The following is a 7,826-nucleotide window of genomic DNA, read 5'->3' on the forward strand; positions in this document are numbered from 1 at the left end:
TACTTGTTATCTTATACATGTTTGACAAACAAACAAATAATACATAAACTACAAATTTAAGTGCAGGAAATTTCACAAGGTGACTGAAGTTATCTTGATTTTCACTGGAGCCTCTAATCTAATGCTATGGTTTTTAAAGCAGTAGAAAGAACTTAGAATGTACCTATCTTCTTCAGGACATCATGACACCAAGTAAAGTTGACAACTGATTTATTATAGATCAAAAATCTTAAATTAATAAATTCTAATTGATTAAGAACTTATTCTAAGTTCTTTTGCCCATTTCCTATGTGAGTTAACTATTTCAATACAATAAATTTAATTCCATTCCATCTGTTTTTGTTGCTTGTTTAAAAATATGTTGGCTAAATATTGTTCTTAAAATATTTGCTAAAATGTAATCACTAGGACAAATGGGTAGGCAATATTTAATTTAACTAAATGATTGTGGAAGAGTACTTAGTAGACATTCAGCTGTACAAGTGCCTGTTCAGTACCAACTCAATGAAACCAGTGCTGCCAAATTCAAGTAGAATCTGCCTATGGAATTAGCAAACATTTGTGTTCCAATCCTGGAACAGTTTCACACCTTTTTTCAAACCAGATGTTGTTTTTACAAGAACATGAACAAAACAATGAGTATTTAATTAATCTATTTTATGAGAACTAAAGAAAATCTCAAAAAAGAGACTGTAATCTTTCAAATCCCCTAAAATGTTTAATAAAGTGATTGTATCCACAACTATGGATTTTAAAGTATTTTTCTTTATTGATCAGTGTAACTTCTTTTTTAAATAGTTTTAAAATGCTCCCAAACTGTAAAGAAACTTCTGAAAATATCTGAAATCCAAACCAGTAAAATAAATCTGATATTTTTGACAATCCCTGAGATAACTCCTTGGTGCTTCCCAAAATTAACATGCTTAAAAATAAAACATTTAGGCAGAGACTAACTAGCAAAAAAGCAATTAAAATAAAATTAAATAAAAAAAAAATTGAAATATACTTCAGTGAGTGCACTTCTACAACAATATTGGGGCATCTTAATAAATAATATCTGAATAATAGTTAAAGCATTCCACAGAAGCAAGCAGCTTGGGTTCCTTTTTCATAGTCAAGAATACAGCTAAAAAGTTATTTTGAAATAACAGAATTTGATGCTTATTTCTTTGTTCAGATCAAAGAACTGTGTCTTTGTAGTATAATTGCTCCATAGATGATCAACACAGTGTGCAATCACTTATGCTCACTTATATCAGCGTTTAAATCAGCAACAACTGCTGATAATATTATTTTACTAGACATGCTATGGTCACTCATGTTTCCATGTCTACATACAATTTACCTAATGCGCTATTCTGATTAAATACTGAAGTGTTCATGGACGCAGCCCACTCAGATTTAGATAAGCACTGAATTTTTTAGAATTTCAAATGATTATTTTGATATCACTTTGTAAGATGTCACAAAGGTGCATTTTCAAGGCAATAGGAGTTTCTTTGTTTTTCCTTGAAGATGTTTCACTTGTCATTCAAGAAGTGTCTTCAGTTCAGTTCTTGGATGAGAAGCAAAACATCTTCAAGGAAAAGCAAAGAAAGTCCAATTGCCTCTTGAAAAAACACTTTTGGGACAACCATGACCTGGATGACTAGAAATCTCCACAGATACTTTGTAAGATGTTTTTCCAAGCCAAGTACTGTTTGTTTGGGGTTGAAAAGTCATTTTTTCCAAATATATTTTTATGATTAAATTTAGAGGTCAATATGATTAAGACAAATTAGTTGCTGCTGATTTATGTTCTCCTGATATTGAAGAAATTATCTTTGCTCATTAAGGTGATAGTTTGTAACTTTAAATACAGGTACAGATTAAATGACAATTTGTTCAGCAAATGTTTGAAGTTACAATAGTGTTAAATGAATAATAGTACTTATGATCAGTCCTTGAAACATGAGTCTGTGAAAGATATTTAGTTGGATAATGACTAAACAATCAGATGTTCTACGTGCAGGTTAGGACAACTTGCTGCCACTGGCCCGCCGCTGCTGCCTCACTGCTGCCAGCTTGCTCTGGCCACCTCACTGCCACCTGGGTCATCCCAGCTGGCTCTGGTCAACTTGTCATGGCCAACTCGATACAGGACAACTCACCATGGGACAATTCCTTTTATTAGTTACATCAATCTAATGTAATATAATGAAGGAAGACTAGGGCAGGGGTCTTCAAACTTGACAGTTTTAAGACTTGTGGACTTCAACTCCCAGAATTCCTCCTCCAGTCGTGTTAACTCAGGAATTTGGGGAGTTGAAGTCCACAAGTCTTAAACTTGCCAAGTTTGAAGACCTTTGGACTAGGGGAACCTTCTTCTCCTCTTCGTAGTTAGGACTTGCAAAAGAATTGGTGAGGTCAAAGCAGGGAGGAAAATATTAACTTCCACCAATCTCCAACCAGAAAAGAAGATCACTTGGGAGAGAGTCACACTTTTTGTGTACAGGGATTTTCACCATAGAGTACAAAGAGAATTGTGGGAAATCAGAAGCTGGATCAAGAAGGGAGGGAGGAAAAGAGAGGAGGAGGAGGATGTTTCCCTTGCCTTTAGCATTCTCATGTGGTGAATTGTCCTGCAGCTAGTTGCCTGTAGTGAGTTGTCCCATGGTAAACTGACTGGGGTGAGCCAGGAAGTTAGCAATGGTGATCCATCTATGGCGGGTTGTCCCATTCTGTCTACATGCTGCCATTTGCTCAGACAAATAATTTAAGACTAGCTTTTTTATTTGTTTACCAGATTTATTAACACAACAAATATGGGCAGAAAGAGTTTCAAAGTGACAGGAAACTCCTAGAATAGCCATTTATTATTTAATCTCTACATTTACACTTACAATTGAGGATGGAATGGTGGAATTGCCACTTATCTTACATTCCAAGATGACTTTGGAAAAGAGACAGACTCCAGACAGATATTGCTATTTTTAAACATTTAATATATCCAGTAGAGCCTTCCAAGAATTTTACATTTATCAACTTCAAAATTTAAATCCAAACTTCCTTTGAAATTAAGATAATGTATGCAAACTGCAGTATTTCCAAAACAAAAACATGTGTTTTTTCTTTCTTGTCAAGAAGTTTATTGGCATAGTAATTCCAATGCTATATAGTAATGCCCTTTTCGGCCTCTGGTTACTTTCAAAGTTTCTGAAATATTTCATTTTAAGACATAACTCATGCAACTGGGATCTAGCCTTATGGCTCATTCATAGACTAGTTAAAAAAGGATACAGGTATTCCATTTAATAATAAATAATAGCATTTTTGTAATTCTATTGGGGAAATACAAATTTTCCCTAATGAAAAATGCTTTAGAAAATTGCTTCACTTAAGAAGCTCAGGCTCAGATGAAGAGGTGAAAATTTTGTATCCCATATTCATTCTCAGAGACCTCCAGATAAGGATGTAATCAGGAAGGCATCAAGATTAACATCTGCAGGTAATTTCAGAAAGAATCCAGTATATGTCTTTGTAACTCAAAATTACTACAGTGAAAAACTGTTATGCTTGTGCTGAGAGAGAAAAAGCACAAGCTGTCAAGAGTTTAATACAATGTACTACTTCAACCACAAAAAACCTGTACTGTTGCTGCTTCATGCTCTGCTTATTTTTTATAATGTTGCTCAATTTATTATTAACTACAATTAATACATAAATGTTCCTTTTATAGTAAATAATTTCTGGTCAAAAGATGCCCCTGAATATTTTCTGGAAATTCCATAAGAATGTTTATAGAAATCAATATGGAATAGGCATTTGCTTATGAAAAAAAAACTGATTTTTTTTCCAAATTACATAGAAAACTAGATAATTATCAATGTCATTTAAAAAAAATCAAAAGAATAATCAAACTTGATCAAGTATTTTAAAGTACTAATTTGTAATTTGTAACAATACTAATCATGTATTTTGTGGTGATAAAGTCAATACCAATATAAATGGTAAGAGTTTGTGGAGAAAGCTTGGATTGCTTGGTAAAGATATTTGAAGATCATGAATGCAAGATATTTGTACCTTTTCATTCTTAACATGTTTTTTATTGTGTTTCAGGGCAAAAGTTAGCCGAGAAGAAAACTTATACTGTGGTTTAAACATTAAAACCCAGTAACACAGGAAATTAGAGACAGACATAAAACAAATGTTTCAAAATTGAATTATAAAACATACAATCAAAATAATTTAAACGCATATGAGGCAACACATTGTAATAACCCACCTACAATTCAAATAAAAACAATCCTTGGAGTTGTATTGAGAAATAAATACAAAACTGCCAGAAAGACTGCTGAATTTTGTATAAGTTGCAATTTCTGAGCTTCTCCCAGGATAGTCCCAAAAGTGCATGGTGCGGTTAATGCTGTAAATGCCTGGCAAAACATGAATGATAATTATTTTAGATTAATTAATAAATGCTTATCACAGTTTTGAAATTTTTAATTCTCCAAAGTAATATGTAGGTTGTTGCATAAAGTAAAATATAGGTTGTTGCATACAACGATATGTGATTCAGGCATATATTTTCAAGGAACAGGATCATTTAAGTTTACATTTTGAAAACAAGCAGTATTTTTTGCTTCCAGAATACAGTTATTTTCAAGAGAAATCAGTGCCTTCTTTGTACTCTCTTGCTAATCTTCGCAAAGCTTAATGAATCTATTCTGGACTTCCTGGCCAGACCCTACAGGACTAAGAATGTAGTAAAATGGGCAATAGTCCATTTAATTCAGTTAATATTAAATTAGAGGACAGGATTGCTTGTCCTGAAGGACAGAGGAAGCTTGAAGATTTCACAACTGAAAACACCTTTTTCTCAGGCCACCACTGCAAACTTTGAAATCCGTAAAAGAAACAACTTTAAAATCTACATCAGTCCAGGAAAGGTTTTTTTTAATGTAATTCCCTCTCCAAATTTTTTTTTTTAATCTATTAGGATTGTCACCACTTTCATCTATATTAACATTATAAATAAAAAACACAATATAATCAGATATAAAACAGGAAATCCTCAGCAACTTAAGTCACAATATATGTTTTGTGGAGATTTTAAAAAAGAAATTGGACAACTATTTGGCTGAAATGGTATAAGGTTTCTTGTTTAAAGAGGGAGTTGACTAGAAGGTTTCCAAGGCCCCTTCCAATGCTGTTACACTGTTATATCTATATGACACTAGACTGAAGAAAAATTTAAATGTAACAGAAAAATAGAGATTTTATTTTTTGGTTTGAATTCACATTATAATAGAACTTAAGTTCTATTATAATGTGAATTCAAACCAAAAAATAAAATGGAACCTATTCAAGTTGTTCTATTCGGGAGTGAAAGTTTACCTTTGAGTACAAAAGTATGATCTCTCATAGTTTAAAACGATTTTTCATCCTCCTACCATAGAAAATAACAACATACTATTTTAAAATTTCTACAAACTGATATTGAGAGTTACTATTGAAACAATACTAAAGCTCCACCTAGTGTCGACCTTATAATTTTTGCATGTTCTTATACCCTGTGAGCTCATGACTGTTAATTATACACTTAAGACTATACAGGTAGTTCTTGTCTTGAACAGCAACCATTCTTAGCCCTTATATTTACAACCTTTGCAGATCTGTAAAACACAACAAAATCTGAAGTAAGATACAGTTGAAGATACAGATACCTTTGAAGTCTCACCTCTTTGTTTAACAAGTGAGTTGCTGGTCCTAAATGGGATTGGTAAATGAGAACTAACTGTATCAGTTAAGATTAAGAGGTCCCCCGAAAACGTCTTATAACTTAATAAGCTACAAAGCACAGCATAACAAATATTTTTATTTTAAGAGGAAAATAAAATATAGGTGCTTTATTTTTAATATAATTTTTATTGAAGATTTTTACATGTTAAAAGATAAATATGAAAACAAAAATAAGAGCAAATTAGGAAAAAGGAAAAAGGGAAAGTGTGGATGACAATACAAAGAAAACAAATAATTACAGAAGCAATTTCTTATCTTATTTATACCAGTTTCACCGAACTTATTAATTCTTCTCCCCCTCTAAGACTTTTATTATATAGTTTCACTCTAAACTATATTCAATATTTTGTCCACAAATCTACAAATCACCATTTTATTTCTGCCCATTTTCATCCAAAATTCCTAAAATGATTTCCAATATTTCATAAAGGCACTTAGTCTTTCATCCCTAATTAAATCGGTCAATTTTGTTATTTCTGCAAATTTTGACATTTTCCAAAACCATTCCTCCATTGGGGATATTGTCATTATTTGTCCTGTGTTTTATATAATAGTCTTGCTGCATATATCATGTACAAAACTAATCTTCTGTTCGGTGTTTTCTAATTGGCTATCCAGAAGTTACAATAAAAAAAAATTCTGGTTTCACCTACTAGTGTTCTTTAAAATTATTTATATCATTATATGTATTTATATCTAATGTTTTTCAGAAGCCTATGCATATTAAAACATCTGTTCCTATTTTTTTTTTACAATTCCAACATTGACTAGAAGCATCTTGGTACACCTTAGATAATTTCTCTGGAGTCATGTACCAACAATAAGTCATTTTGTAGAAATTACTACTTAAATTATAAATAAAAGGTTAATTTCATTCTTTTTAACCATATTCTTTTCCAAAATGAGTTGTATATTCATAGTCCTTTATATGATATATTCTTTAACTCATTCTTTTCCTATTTCAAACCTCAACAAAAGGTGAATAACTTGCTGTTTTGATTAAGCACAGTCCTTTAAATCTAATGAATCTTTGTTACTGAAGCAGAAACAATCCATATGGCAGAAAATCTTAGATAAGCTACAATCTTTTTCTTAACTCTTATTATTTTAAAAGTTAACACAAGGTGGCAAACATATATAACGCTCCCTCATTTTCCTATTTTCCTCACAATAACAAATGTAGGGAAGTGGGTTGGCTGAAAGAGAGTGACTGGCCCAAAGTCATGTGGCTTATTTTCATGCCTAGAATTCATGCCTAGAATTAGAACTCACAGTCTTCTGGTTTCAATGCCAGCATCTTAACTATTACACCAAACTGCTTTAAATGAGATCTTAAATAATTGAAATTCTATATGAAAAGCAAGATATATTTTGGTATTTACCAAAGAAGTATTTCAGTTCAATTTAGAAAAAAATTAAACCAATAAATCATCACACACTAATTCATTATTTAAATTATATGGGCCCAACAATTAGGAACCATGCCTGAAATTTAATCCCAAACTTAGCATTATTTACTTCCATTTAAAAGAAGGAGAAAAGAAACAGCTACAAATTACAAATAAAATTAAATATTTAGGTATTTGGTTGACAGCAAGATGTTAATCGTTAAAAGAAGATAATCACAATAAATTAATGAATCAGATGAAGAAAGACTTGGAAATTTGGGAAAAGTTTCAACTATCTCTAGTAGGAAGGATTGCTGTAATAAAGATGAATTTGCTACCAAGATGGTTATATCTATAATAAGTCATATTCACATTTAAAAAATAACATTTAATTAGAGACACGTTATTAGAGATTTGATGTAAAATTAGGAAAAAAAACATTATATTAAGATACCAGGCTGGCTTTCAACAATGGAAGCAATGATTTACTTTGGATATTACTAAAATGATTAGATACAACCAATTATTAGATAGCCAAGGAAATTTAAAGACAACCCAAAAATTGAAGGAAGAAGGACTAATGATAGATTGGTGGCCTTATTTGCAGTTACAAAATACAAAAAAAGATATAAAAGAATTTGGCATAGATAAACATAC

The 7,826-nt window shown here is 31.6% G+C and overlaps 1 protein-coding gene across 13 annotated transcripts in view; it reads right to left on the reverse strand.

Annotated features, from left to right (window-relative positions):
• Nucleotides 1-7,826, reverse strand: part of THRB (thyroid hormone receptor beta) — a 198,248-nt gene that overhangs the window by 90,431 nt on the left and 99,991 nt on the right. For 3 of the 13 annotated variants that reach the window (XM_087915604.1, XM_087915605.1, XM_087915601.1), the window contains exon 3: nucleotides 4,265-4,415. The exons of the other annotated variants lie outside the window; for them this stretch is intronic. The gene's annotated coding sequence lies outside the window, so the exon portion shown is untranslated. The remainder of the gene's footprint in view (nucleotides 1-4,264; nucleotides 4,416-7,826) is intronic. 13 annotated transcript variants of the gene reach the window in all.

The sequence above is a fragment of the Pseudonaja textilis genome, chromosome Z (assembly GCF_049901715.1).
Source record: "Pseudonaja textilis isolate UNSWEBS1 chromosome Z, rPseTex1.2, whole genome shotgun sequence".
NCBI classification, from domain to species: Eukaryota; Metazoa; Chordata; class Lepidosauria; order Squamata; family Elapidae; genus Pseudonaja; species Pseudonaja textilis.